Below are 14702 nucleotides of genomic sequence, written 5' to 3'. Positions count from 1 at the left end.
CACTTAACCATACTTTGAGCTTCTTTTGAAAATAATTTAATTAATGATCTTCAAAACTTTTGGTGGCACACCTAACAGCCTCTCACGGCACACCAGTTGAAAGTCACTGGTCTGAGGCAGCACTGACCTGATTGCTTTCAGAGGAAAGGCTCGATAAAGGGTAAGAGAAATGCTTTCAGTGGAAGAAGGGGTTGTAAAGAATATGGATCTTTCTGTGCTAGGACACAGGAGCAGGGGGAAGTGGTCTGTAGACTGGGCCATGGATTAGCTTCTGAAGTGGCTGGAGACAAGAGGACAGATTTTCATAGGATAATCCAGGCAGCTGGGAATTATCCTGCACTCTGGGACACCAGAATGAATGCATGTGAACTCTACCTGCACGAAGAGCTCCAGGAGCACATTTTCAGGTGCATGGTCAATAACGTTCTTTTATGCAAATGAGCGATATCCACTTTGGGTAAATGACCACCAAGAAAATCACCAGGCTGTGCCTTCAGAGCTGCCAGGAGCCATCTGTCCCTGTTCCCTCCCCTGGTCAGAGAGGGAAGGCCCTGCCGCCCACAGACCTCACCCTTCCCCTTCCCCTCCAGGTACCATTAAGCCTTCATCAGATTAGTTTGAAGAGCAATAAAGAAAGTTAGTGAAACCAGGAGAAAATGATGATCTCAATTTAGCCACAAACCAAGAATAATGCAGCCAGAATTACTGCCTCCTTCCCAAAGTTACTCTGCCAATGCAATTAAATGCTGGTCTAAAGGTATCGCCGTTTTGACAGGATGAGAGATTATTTCACTCTCCTTGCTAAATCAGTCCAATTTAAAACTACAAATTATGCTAAATGTGATTTAGGGCTTTGTTTTGTGGGCACAAACAATAACCCCATATTCAATTTAGGAAACCTCTCCCAGCCTTTGGGTGTGCATGTGAATTTTTTGTTTACGATTCCACTCAAGCTGGGGGGGGGACCCAATTACATTGCTAATATTGCTAATATTCTCCTTAAAATATAGAATCCCTCCCAACCATATTAAAAATCAAAAGGAATTAAAATTTGGACTTGTCCAGACAGGACAGCATTCACTCTTTCCACCAGTATTCAGACAGTGCTTATTATGTGCACAGCATTTAGCACCTAGCATTTCCATATTTGGGGTATAAAGGAGGAAAGGCATGCCATTTAAAGAAAGTAAGTTACAAAAGAAAGGGCATCAAAGTCAATCAACTGAAACAAGCCTTGTACTTGGAAAAACAAATTAATCCTAACACAACCGTCCAGAAAAAAAACCTGAACACTAAGAATTGTGCAATGATCAAATCATACACATACACAGCATGAACAATTTTATCTATCCCAAAAAAGGCAGCTACAATTTTTATCAGTTCAAACGCTTTATTGGAATTTTTCAGCTATCTACATGACACATGAGCAGGAAGCAGCATTTTTGAATATAACTATTAATAGAGTGAGCACTATATATTTCTTAATATTGTGTGTGCAGTGTTCCTTTTTCATGACTGTCTGGCTTCTGACCTATGATTCCTGCTGTACAAACATGTGTAGAGATTACAAGGAGCTGAGCACACAAAGTAAACCAAAGAGCGAGGTGGTGCCTCGCCAGGAGCCCTGCTCTGTGACCGACGTCACGCGACCTCAGGCTCCTGCTAATTCGGCCCTCCACCGCTGTGCTTGCCCTTACTCAGCCCACAACCTCTCTGGGCCTCCGTCTCACATGTAAAATGAAAAGACTGGATTACGACCGTTTCTTGGTTCTCTTCCACTTGACTTTAACATTCTATGATTCTAAGAGGAGATGGATTATGAAAATCAATGATAGGGACTTAAATAATTCAGCAAATGGGGCCGTCAATTAGGAAGCTCAGTCATGTAGAACTTGGCTCTGACAGAGAATTTAATATCATTTTCTGCATAGCCCATGATGGCTGCTTTAATTTGGAGACTACAGTTGTCAGATTTGGGGGAACGGTCCCAGACTACAGTGTTTCCTGGCTCCGGAATGTCCCATTCTGCTGTAGCTTAAGGGTCAGGTGACTGTAGATGCTCTCTGCCCAGAGCAAAGATGGGGTCCTGTCACCCCTGAGAACTGGTCTCCAGGGTCACAGTTCAGACCTGCAAGCCCAGCACAGAGAAAAATCAGAATGTCAGTCTAGAGTTTTGTCTGTTAGATGTGCTGGCCCAGACGTCAGCAGTTCATCACAGTTTCTGGAAGATTCCGTAAGAAGGGCTGATTAACATCTCTTTTGAAAGCTCCCTCAGCAAAGAAGCAGGTCTGCCTGTCCACCTCGCTGGACAGGCTGGATAAACCAGAGCTCCAAATGCAAGGAACGCTGGCCACAGCGACAACTTTATCTTTCTAAGAAGACGTGTCCACCATCATCAGTTACACATACACTAGGCGGAATTCACCAGGCTCGGCAGATTTGAAGCACATTCCCCCAAGAATGAAGAACAGGCTTCCTTCAACCTGCTGGCCCCTAGCAATGCGCTGCCCCTCCAAAAGAAGACTTAACATCAACTACTGTTAGAGCTCTCAGAGTTTCACCCTTGAAGGACTCTGTTCTATGCCATGAAATTAATAATTCCACAACCCCTAACTTAAGGAATTACAGGAGTTTAGCCACTGATAGTAAACAGCAGGGTATGCTCTGGGGCCGGGATATCTGATGGGCAGCCACTAGCTGTATGTAGCTGCTTGAATTTAAGCCCAAATTAGTCAAATTAAATAAAATCAACAAGCCCACTGTTTAGGCACACACAAGCCAATTTTAAGAGCATGATGGCAACTGGCTCCCATACTGGCAGCAGGGACATGGACAGTTTCCATCGTTGAGAAAGTTCTACTGGTCAGCTCTGAGCCAGGGCGGTGGGTCTCACAATGGAGTACATCGGAATTACCAGAGGACTTGTTAACACGCTGGCCTGGGGTATTCCAGGGTTTCTGATTCACTAGGTTGAGGGGAGGGGAGGGTGGTGCTGGAGAGTCTGCGTTTCTAACAACTTCCCTGGGGATGCTGGTGCTGCTAATGGTTCTGGGAACCTACTTTGGTTCAGAAAACTTTTAATTCCTTGCTGACATCCAGATCACCAATCCAATACCTACGTCTCTCACCCTATATAATAATGCTGACGAGGGTATAGTCATCGGTCTTATTCAAATATCAAGACTCCTTATTGAACCTGGAGAGCCATGAAAAGCAAAACAAATGAGACACTTTAGGTGGCCAATATGCTCACCCTAGGTCCTGCGATCAAACCCTTTCTAGTCGAGTTCTGCATCCCCATGTGGGTTTTAAGGTGAAATTGGTATTCAGCCAGATGGACATCATTTGAGGGAAAGGAAGCCCTGAATTCCCTAGTCCATCAAATTAAGTCACTTGGTAGCACATCCATCATGACCAAGGGTGGTCACATGGAAAGCTGCCCCCTTGTTTCGCTGCTGGGCTTCTGACCACCAAGGCCTAGCTGCAGGGCACTGGGCGGCAGTGATGGCACGGACAGACCAGCTTGGGTACAGCTGATCTGTAGGCTTTTTGAGCCAAAGCATCTTGTGGTCCCTGAGGCAAAGAAACAAAATTGTGAGGAGGGCCAGGCTCTGGAACAGCAGGCACCATACAGAACAGAAGGACGGGCATTCTGCCTGGGTACAGCCCACGGGAGAGTCGGGGGTCACACACTGGTCTTTAGAACCATATGGTTAACTCCCACAGCCAGGTCCTTTTTGATGGACCAGGCACCACGTTAATGAACACCCACGGCTGCCAGGAAGCCAGAAGCTGCTCTGAACACAGGCAGTTTTCCGTCACAAGCATGGCCATGAAATCCGGAGGTGACCTCTGCCCACCACCTCCGCCAAACTTCTGGGTACTTAGGGCTACATTCTGCCCAACTTTTTTTGCAGAAGCACCAAAGGCTGGCTTAGCGCTAGTGATTCCCAGAACTAGGATGAAAGGCAGAAGACCCAGCCTCTTTGAAAAAAGCAACTTCATGATTCAGCCTTTGCCTTGTTGATGTGAAGACAGTGATGGATTGTGAATTACAGGAAGGACAGGAAGAGGGAGACTCAGAGCTGGCACTTGCACAGCCAGGACCTGGATAGCAGACGGCACAGGTGCACACGCCCTCCTGCTGCTGCAGGTGCAACACAACTGTGTCCAGTGACCACAAAGTGTCACTGACCTGCAGGCCAAATAATTCCCCAAGGACACTACACGGGGTGAGTCACGGCAAAATAAATCAAACAGCAGCGCTTCTAAAAACCTGATATATTTATATTATACACGGCAGAGTTTTGTCTGTTGCCATAACAAATGAAAGTGTCTGTTCATAGTTTTACAATGCTATGCATTTCCATTATTTGGTGTTTTCTTGTTTAAGTAGAGAGGGATAGAAATGGTAGAGGATATTAATATGAGCTTGTTTTTTAGATAACTTAGTGTATTACACAACTACAACAAAGTTGCAAGAAAAATCCCTGAAAACCTGAGAAAATATAACAATGAGATTATTTATGTAAATGCTGAGGAAATATTTAAGCGAAAAAAATGGTGAAAGAATACATTTTTTTGCTCCAATAGTTGATGAATATACCAGACACCAAGGCCCCAACCCCCACTTAGCCAGAATCAAGCAAGTAGGAAGAAGCGAAATTTGCAGTAATTATATGAAATGCGACCTGGGCCATTTCTGATTGAAGTAAAAACAGTCTTTTAAATTCACAGCTACAATGGCAGGAAAACGTAAGTTTATTCACACCACAGAGGGGATGCCCAAACTAATTACACACATGCCAATTCTTTCAGTAAATTGGGAATCACAGCCCCCAAAGCCATTTGAATCATTATACCTAAAGAACAACCTTTTCACTCTTGCATACGAATAATTATACTCTTCAGAATTTCATATGCAAAAAAGGTCATTTGCAGTTATAGTGATTCATGACCCTTTGTTTTCTGGCCAAAAACACAAGGTAGATTTTGAACTAATTATAAATTACTGTAAAAGTTTGAAATTTCAAAAGTACACTCGTGATAACCAGCTTCCCAGATGTTATGGAATTTCTCCCGTGACAGTTATTAAAATAGGAATTACAGTAGTGAGAGGTTATTTAAAAACATACCGTTTATCAAACAGTGAAGAAAATTCTCATTTGAAAGGCTCTACATGTTCCTCAACGTCAAAATAAAAGAGCAAACGAAGAAGCCACCCCAAGGAAAGCCAAATATCATCAGCTTTGTAAATCGCAATGGAGATGCTACTTTGGGTTAGTCAACAAGCATTTACTGAGCACGCAGGCCCCAAAGTACAGACTGATTGTACCCCACCATGGCCTCCTGAGGATTCTGCAGCTTGAGTAATTTTAGTAACCAAAAATATCCCCGACTTAATGCACTGCAGAACAGTAGCTCTATTCTTCCAGCAGCAAAGAGAATAATCAATTTACACCCAAATTAGAGGAAAAACAGAACAAGCAGGTAATAAGGTAGATTTTATATTATCAAGCCAAACACGCAGAAGTTTATGTCCCTGAGCTAGAAAAGTACGTGCGCAACTAAACCTCCTAAAGAAGCGTGGACTGCTCCTCTGAGGACACGAAAACTAGTTACTGCCTGAATCTCATACTAACATCGCAGAGAGCACCAAGGAATAGTCCTCACCCTCTTCAGCGGAGCCCACAAACTGGGAATTCTCGCAGGAATACCCCTTCTAAACGACACTGTGGTTTGGATGCACCACCCCGCTGGCCGAGCGATGCAGGAATAGAGATTTAGTTTGGGATCCGGGTGAGAGAAACAGTACTGAGTGGCAAAGATATGGCATTTGGAGGCCTGGAGAGAAAGTGATTTCCAGAGAAGGCTAAGAAAAGGACAGAGGCTCCCACAGGAAAAATGCCCAGGAAATTCCAGAAACACTGGAAAAAGTAAGAAGGAAAAGAAGAACACAGAAGAAACTTGGATCAATGGAGAAAGTAAGCTCATGTGTGTGTGAGTGAGTGTGTGCCTTTATTTATTTACTACATGTAACATACAATGTAGGAATATGTATCTACACTCCACTCCCGATGATTTAACACTGAGAGGCAGACAGTAAACAGTAAAAGTCAAAGCCTCTCTCTCTCTCTCACACACAGAGCGTGCCTTGCCAAGTCCTGTCTTCTTTCCCAGTTAAGAATCACTCCAGCACGAGGCTGAGTGGCTTCTCTTCCTACCTATTTGTTAGATGCCGAGTAACAGAGTTACTGCAAGCAGAGGGTTAGGAAAGTCCAGCCAATCCATGCGGGAGCTTAGACAGCATCTAACTATGACGACTATGCCTTTGATCTTGGGAACTCCCCCTGCTCTTCTGAAACACGTAAGGATTCCGAGCCACAGATACACCTCCTCCTAGATGGCTACCTGACTGGGCTTTGCCAGCTCACACTGAAGTTACTAGCAGAGGCAGCATCGGACGTGGCGAGTGTGGGCACCGGGCAGGGACACAGAAAGCCCCACCACCTGCTTGCCTCCTCACTTAGCCACTTCACCCCCGTTTCCTCCAACTGATACAGGGTAGGGAGGAGTTCAATACCTGTATGCTTTTTTCTCTCTCATGTCACCCTACAGTTTCTCTGCACGTGGGGTGTTTGCTGTCCTTTATGTTCTAACTGACGGTGGAGTGCCTGACACTTCACTGTCCACAGTGTGGGCTCAGCTGGAGGGAAAGGAGGGCTTCACAGAGGAAAATGAGTGTTCGCCTTAACTTTATGAAGGGTGGCAAAACTCGAAGAGAGGGGCAGGAACTTCAGATTAAAAAAAAAAAAAACTATAAAGAGTTGACTAGAACAAGAATATAGAGGAAGGGTAACAACGCCAAAGGAACAGCCAAACATGAGACAAAAAGAGGCTCTCAGCTTGGAAAAGGGAGAAAATGAAGTCAAAGAGTTTGCTAACTGGAGGCCAAGTGCATTAGAGCAGTTAGGAGCTATTAGGCTGGCTGACAAAGAGACACAGAAATAGAAACAGGAAAGGCAGTCGCAAGGTTTGTCCTGGAGTTAAAGTGTGTGTGTGCAGGTGCATATGTGTGGCTACAAAACTGCAAATTCTTGCTTAGCAAAATGTAAATTTAAGAAAACAAGGTGTTGCTCATGAACATTTTTAAAAAGCCGTCAAGAATGAGCTCCTCGCTGCATGACAAATGATCTTTCAAAAGTTGTATACAAATGTTTATACAAGTTTTAGACAACTGTTTCCAAGAAACAGCCCCTCAAAGAAGTATCAGTGTATCCACAGCACAAACATGCTCGTGCTTCAATCTCTCCCCTGCTCCCGGGTTTCAATCTGAGGTATGTTGGACGAGCTCACCAGGAGCCACAAGGCCACTGTACTTACCACCCGCATCTCTGGGATGCACGGTCAAAGCCTTCAGTCTACTCCTTAAAAACCTCAGTGACTTTGACAAAGTTAAAAAGAAATGCTCTAAAAGAATGCACCCAAGTACTATTCTTAGGATACTCACTGTACACTCCCGCACACACACTCACATGTACACATCTACATGAGGTTGGACAATTAAGTTTGAGAAATCATTCTAGAAAAAGTGCTACATACCTCGTTGCTGAATATCACTACAGTCACCTTTGAAGAACTCCCCTGGGCCATCTGCTGACCATAGTGATACTCAGAAATGAAGTATGTGGCACTTTGAGATGAGTTTGCAAACTTCATTGTCAGACCTCGTACAACAGCTCTGGTGCCATTCCAGAAAAGGAGTTCTACGATTGCTCTGATGGGTGGACTAGGATTGGCGCACAGCTTCCCAGGGGGAGGCCTCAAAGGTGACCATGGCGATTTTCAGCAATGAAGCATGTAGCACTTTCTCTAGGATAAGTTCATGAACTTTACTGTCTGAACTTACGACACCCACCCACACTATCTAGGATAGTCAACTAAAAATCTATATATAATATCTTACTATTAATTCAATTCCATTTGACAGGTGTTCTACTGTAAACAGCAAAAGAAACCCTTTTCGAGATCAGCTCCCTAACATGCTAGTGATGACCTGGAAAGTGACAGACTCACACCTGCCACCTGGTTCACTCCACAGTCCACCACCATTCTGAAGTTCTCATGACTAAGTTCATCCCCTTAAAAATACTTTGTGGAAGAATGACTATCCTGCACACTAGCTCGCTTCCTCTTAGCACAGAGAATGACCCCAAGAAAAAGGATTCTAGAACAGGTACATTTTGGTTGGCAGAGCTGGCAACAAAGAGAATGGGGGGCCACAGTCACCCAGAGGAGGGTCCTGAGACTTTACCCACCAGCCCTGGGCTGAGCTGGGCTGGTTCTGAGCCCCTGGACCAACAAACTCCCTGGGATGATTTCACATGCTCACTTACTAAAGCCCAAATTAACATACTCCCAACTGCCACACTTTTTCATGTTAACCTAACTACTGGTACCATCAGATAGATATTGTTAAATTAATAGCTGTTGGACTAAAAAATACTATGTATATACTTTTTCAGCACTAATCTTTCAGTGATGGCACAGAAGCAAACTGATAAATGTGTACTAATTAAAAAAATAAGCTATTGATCAAAGCCTCTGTATTATAAATACACATGGATGCTGTTAAAATGCAAACAGCAAGTTGTTTTGATACTGTCACAAGATAAATGCATGACATACAGACAATTTATTTTGCATATCCCGCCCTCCCCCCCCCCCACTTGCAGTTTAATTTCATACAAGCCATGCACCAGAACTTTTGCTGCAAGGATGACAAATAATGTATGAACAAGGGGATAAGTAGAGACTTAAGAACAGCAAGGGCTGGGAAGAATGGCCAAGGTCATTCTTATGTATTGGGACAGTTAATTTTTCTCATTCCTCCCAATAATCTATTATGGCTGTAGAAAAGGGTTTTGATTTATCACACTTTTTAAAAGCTGCTTAATTTTCTTCGTTATAATTGCATCCACATGTTTTGAGGATGCAATATTTTCGTGTGAAACATGCATCTTAATTCATCTATAAGAAGACTTAAGGCAGATATCCTATTTATATACATATCTGTAGAAAATTAAAAGGTATAAACGTCTATGTTCTTAGGGGAAAAAGTGCTGAAATCACAAAAGAAAACAGCATTGCCTTGTTTGCTATAATTCCAAATTCCTATATAAGCTATAACTAATAGGAAATAGTTTATATAAAAGTCCACCTTTTGCCATAAAACTAGGTTTACTACCTGCCTAGGTATTTCCAATGCATTAACAGAGAAGATATGGTCACAGCTAAGACCTGAAATTGTAGGCAAAATTGCCCATACCTCAGGAAAAGGTTTTACATGGCCGTTAAGAGTTCAAAGTATAAAACTGAGCAATTACATTTAGAGACCCACACTTACAAAAGGCTTACACAGCCGGCTGACTGCTCGATATCTGTACAGGGAAAAAGATAGCCTGGATGTTTCTTATACAGAATGGTGAGTACTTTATTCCCAACATGTAAGGCTCACAAAAATAAAAAATACTATTATCCTATTTAAGGCACTTGTGATATTTGTAGGTGGGTGTTGCTGTAGGAACACAATTATTTTAAAAGTTCAAGAAAAGCTTCAATTTAAAAATGTAATGCCCAAGGTCAGGTGCGGTGGCTCACGCCTATAGTCCTAGCACTTTAGGAGGCCAGATTGCTTGAGCCCAGGAATTTGAGACCAGGCTGAGCAAGAGTGAGAGCTCATTTCTACTAAAACTAAAAAAAAAACTAGCTGAGTGTGGTGGCAGTTGGTGGCAGGCTTCTGTAGACCCAGATACTAGGAAGGTTGAGGCAGGAGGGTCATTGAGCCCAGGAGTTTGAGGTGGGTATGAGCTAAAGTGATGCCATGGCTCTCCAGCCCAAGACAACAGAGTGAGATACTATATAAAAAAAAAAAAAAAAAAGGTGGCACCTGTGGCTAAAAGGAGTAGATTCTGATTTCACCATTGATTTCATCATATACTGGAGGTGGCGGGTTCAAACCTGGCCCTGGTCAAAAACTGCAAAAAAAAAAAAAAAAAGTCGTTCCCAGAGACTGTTTTATCATTGATGCAGAAGATACTACATTTTATAATGTATAGTATTCCTCCCTACACAATTGTATTCACTAGTAAAAGAATCAGTACAAATATGCACAAAATCCATATTTTCCTGATTTTTACAGACATCTCGGAATTAAAATTTGGCTATAGGCAAGACATGATTGCAAGAGGGACTTTAACTAACAATTGCAATCAGTGTAACCTGGCTTATTGTAACCTCAATGAATCCCCAACAATAAAAAAAAAAAAATTTGGCTATAAATATTTTAAATCTTCCACAGGTAAAAAAAAATTATCACATATGCTAAATATAAAATACTTTCCAGAAAGCAGTCCAAGTCTTCCAAGTTAAATATATTGGAAGAAAAAAATGTTTCTAATTCAAGAAAGTAGCCACAATAAACACTATAAAATTGATATGTGAACCTGAATATTTGAATTGCAAGAGGAAAACAAAAGTAAGAGACCTCCTTCTATAAGGCCCTATCTTAAACAGGGTAGCGACTGCACTATGTAAATAACAATAGCGACATGCCCCATGTGGTGCACAGCTGAAAATCCTGCAAAAAATTCCCTCTGACAACACAAAGTTGGTTTCTCATCTTTACGCTCAAGACCAGAGGGGGAAGAATAGGTATCTCAACAGTGACCTCTAGTGGACAAGCCTTAAAATGGCTGTCTCCGAAAAAAATGCCTTTTTAAGAAAAACACTGACGAAGCTAACACCTCCCAAGCACCCTAAGACTCGCGAATCAGATTAAGGAGCAGATTGGCTTAAAGGAGAGGGTAACCACAGAAGTAAGGGGCGGGGAGGGGAGGGCAAAGCCTACGGAGTAAGCGCTGCCTTCCCTTCCGGGAGTGGCGCTTCCAGCAGGCATTCCCTCGGGTAGGGCGTCTCAGACGACTCTCTCAGCCCCTCGGATCGCCTGAACAACCCACCAGTCAACCAGCATAACTGTGTTCCTGTTACACATGCAATATGCTTCGGGCACTTCTGTAGAAGCGGGACTCAAAATAAGTGTCAGACAAGGTCCCCAACCTCCAGCAACTTACAATGCAATTCACCGGATGAGCAGATCAGTCAATAATCTGGGGCTTTAAATACATAAAACTAACTCCAAGTGAAAGAGAACAGACCCTGACCTGGAGGGGGAGGGAAGGCTTTCTGGAAGCAGGCACACTCAGGGCACAGCACAGCACACTAGGGTCGCCGGGTGGTTAGGACGCCAGTCTCCCCAGCTGTGGCTCCTTCCTCTAATGTACCGGAGTGCCCCAGGCACAGCACATCATTCCTTAATGGTGACATGGCTGGAACAAGGAAATGAACGGCAATTTCTCAGACACAAGGTCACATATCTTTAGAGTGTTCACAGTCCAGTGTGTTTGAGACAAGCACACAGTGAGTAAGGAACGGAACAAAGCCCGTGGCAGCCACGTCTCCCTGAGTCCCCACTCCGGTTAATCCCAAAGAAACCATGTGGTCCCAATGTTCTCCCTGAGGACAGCGGTTTCCTCTCTGGCTTGCCCTGTCAGCCAGGTGCCTCCTGAGAGCAATAATTCATCAGTTTACACCGGGAGTTGCTGGGAAGCCACTCTGTGCTCAGCCATGGGCATGAAGGAAGAGTAAGAAACAGGGCTGCTTTCACAGAAGCCTAAAATCTGTGTGCAGACAGAAGAAACGCAGAGGGAGAGGGGACAGAGGCAGTGCTGAGTGGGTCTCAGAAAGTCCACCTGCAAGAGCAGTACGGGGAGGGAGGTTTCAGGGCAGTCAGGGGGCCTCCCGGGGAGGATGGAGAGGGGCTGTGCAGGGGAGAGGGTGGGAGAGGCGGCAGGAGCAGGCCATGGACTCAGTCAGGGCCTGTACGGGGAGAGATCGGTCTTGCAGTAACAACTGGGTGGAAAGCTGGCGTGGCATGTGGGGCTGGATTAGGTGGAAGGAGGTAGAGAGAGAGAGAGAAGAGAAAGAGAATTTCTGTCAAGTGTGTGCAGCATTCCAGGCAGGTGTGCAGGGAAAGTGATGTTTCCAAAAGGCTCTTCACTCTGAAATTCTTCCCATTGGGCCCGAAAGAACATCTGTTCGTACTTGCCCAATCACAGCAAAAAGGCAGAAGAAAAAGATTCCCTTGCTACTCATCCTCCAATGTCCTTAAAGACATTATGAATATACAAGGTATCTAGGAAGGTTGCTGCAGACAGATTAACTCCCCCGTTGATTTCACCCAAATCCCATCAACACTGCCCCGATCCCCCAGGTTTAAACTTAAATAGGTTCACTCTCCTCGCAATGAAGCTCTAACAGCAATTAACAATATTTCAATATTTTTCATTGAATGGCAGTATAGAAAACTTTAGGCATTTCTGCTCGCAAAATCTTGAAGAGTTCCAGGATCACACAGTCCACTTTCAGCATCCCCCAGGCCCCCACTGTACTGCCTCAAGTGCACCTGTCAAGTTCAAACCCACCAGCAAGAAAAGGGAGGTCGACCTAGTACCACACTGTTCTGATGCCCTGCTATTAACTCAGGTAAGTGGAGTTAAACAGTGTCCCCAAATCAAGATCCCAATTTGAGGAAAAGTCATTCATCCCATGAGCACACAGGAGGAAATGTCAGAGAGTGGTGTAATTGGCATAGTAAGACAAAAACACAAATATTTTTGCAAGAGCAGAGCAGTGCTGAGGGGTTTATCGTCTGAGTCCCAATGGTTTTAATGTGACGTTGTCAGCCAGTCCCTATTAAAAACAACAGAAAGTGAAAGACACTGATTACGGTAAAAAGTGACAGCGGGGTGTGCTCAGCCACTGGCATTTAATGCATATTTATATTTCCATCAAATGGACCTATTTACTATAAACACTTGAAAAACCATAGCAAAGTCATTCATTTAAATGCCAGAAAAATAGTAAAAGATGCTAATTTGACCTTAGTGAAACAGATTGGATGTCACTGACACTATTCACACAGCGGCTTGAAACAGAATTTACCAAGACGATTAATTAGTTTCCTGGATTAGGTCAGAAGTGTCTCAAACGGAATGGGAGGAAAAAAACAGGCAAAGAAAAAATACGAAGTTTGGATGCGTTCATGGTCAACCTCTTCAACGGACAACAGAATTTAACGCCCCGTGTATGCCTCTCTAAATTAATCTAATATTATATGCCTGGAGAACAAAATTGATCTCTCGAGCTCTGAATTTCTATCTTTGTGAACATGTAGAAAAGAAATAAACTACACTATTTGAAAGATTTTTTTTTTTGGAGAACAGATCGATGACTGATAGAATAGGAATGAAGGCTGTTTTGCTTTCTGTGTAAATAGAAACTGGCTTGCTGTAACAGTGACGCACACCTAACCACGGTCAGCTACCAATTAAGATATACTTTTGTGAACTAGGTGATGGAAAGTAGCAGAAATTTCTGCTCACAAAATCTTGGGGAATTTAGGGATCAGTACAGCTCAGCCTTCAAAACAAACCACTAATCCTGTCAGAACTGGAATTAGGGTCTCCATGGACCGCAGGACCATTTGCTACAAAAACAATGGAGCTGGCAACATATTACCTGTTACAACAATGATCACACGCACGACTGGTGGTTGCCCTGCTTAAATGTGACAACTGTGCTCTTCAGCCTTTGCTTTACCAATGTGCGCTCTGGCTAAGAATGGACTAATCCGCCTGCTTCTTGTACATGAGGGCCCTTTGCCGCCACTCTTAATTCTCCATAATCAACAGCTCTGTGACATTGCCTCAAGCTCCACATACATACATAAATTCATGACACAAATCCCTCAACATGACATTCGGCTCAATTTCACCCGGACTCGGACAGCCCCCTAACAAATGCTTGCCACATGATTAGAAAATCATTCAAGTCTGCAGGAAATATGGCAAGCACGAAGGACTGAGACAGTCAATTAGGAATCAGAAAGACAGTGGGGCTCTGTCATTAAAATCTTTAAAGCCACAACTCTAAGAATAAAACGGCCCAGCTTTCACACGAGATATTCTTACAAAAACAGATACTAATTCTACTGTTTGGTAACCACACCATGACACTATTGATGCCCAAGAGAATTATCATTGTTTTCTTTTGGGGGGGGGGGGAAGAGAGGAAACCGGACTCAAAAATTTGAAAAATGCAGATGCAAAATACATTTGCATATGTATTTCGTATATAATGTACATAATTTGTAAGTTGCATATAACATATATGAATTTTGTGGTTTTCCCTCTATCAGGCAGAGAGTATAAAGGCATATTCAATAGTTAGCTTTCTCTTTTGAGGAGGAAATATACATGAACACAAAAAGCTCATTCTAATTTTTTTTCAATAAGTTCTCCTTACTTAATGCTAACCGATGATCTGGCAGTTGAGGTCACCACAGTATTTACATCCCTGAATAGAACCATTTCCAGAGCAACGATGTCATTTTCCATCTTCAGTTTACCAAACACAGTACGACAGAACCTTCAAAGTAATAGCAAAGTACAAAATACGGAAGACAAAGTGCTATTGAATCGTGAAGTCACTGAAACAAACTAGGTTTCCCCAAATAACCATTTGTCATTATTTTCTTCAAAGGAAACAACAACAGAATCAGCAGGACTGTAATACCACCCAAA

General features: G+C 43.3%; 1 protein-coding gene across 2 annotated transcripts in view; it reads right to left on the bottom strand.

Moving 5' to 3' along the window:
* Positions 1-14702, bottom strand: part of RSU1 (Ras suppressor protein 1) — a 193780-nt gene that overhangs the window by 151466 nt on the left and 27612 nt on the right. The gene's annotated exons all lie outside the window — the stretch shown is intronic.

The sequence above is a fragment of the Nycticebus coucang genome, chromosome 20, assembly GCF_027406575.1.
Source record: "Nycticebus coucang isolate mNycCou1 chromosome 20, mNycCou1.pri, whole genome shotgun sequence".
Lineage (NCBI taxonomy): Eukaryota > Metazoa > Chordata > Mammalia > Primates > Lorisidae > Nycticebus > Nycticebus coucang.
The sequence above is the reverse complement of the archived record's forward strand: the minus strand, read 5'-3'. Positions and strand labels throughout refer to the sequence as shown.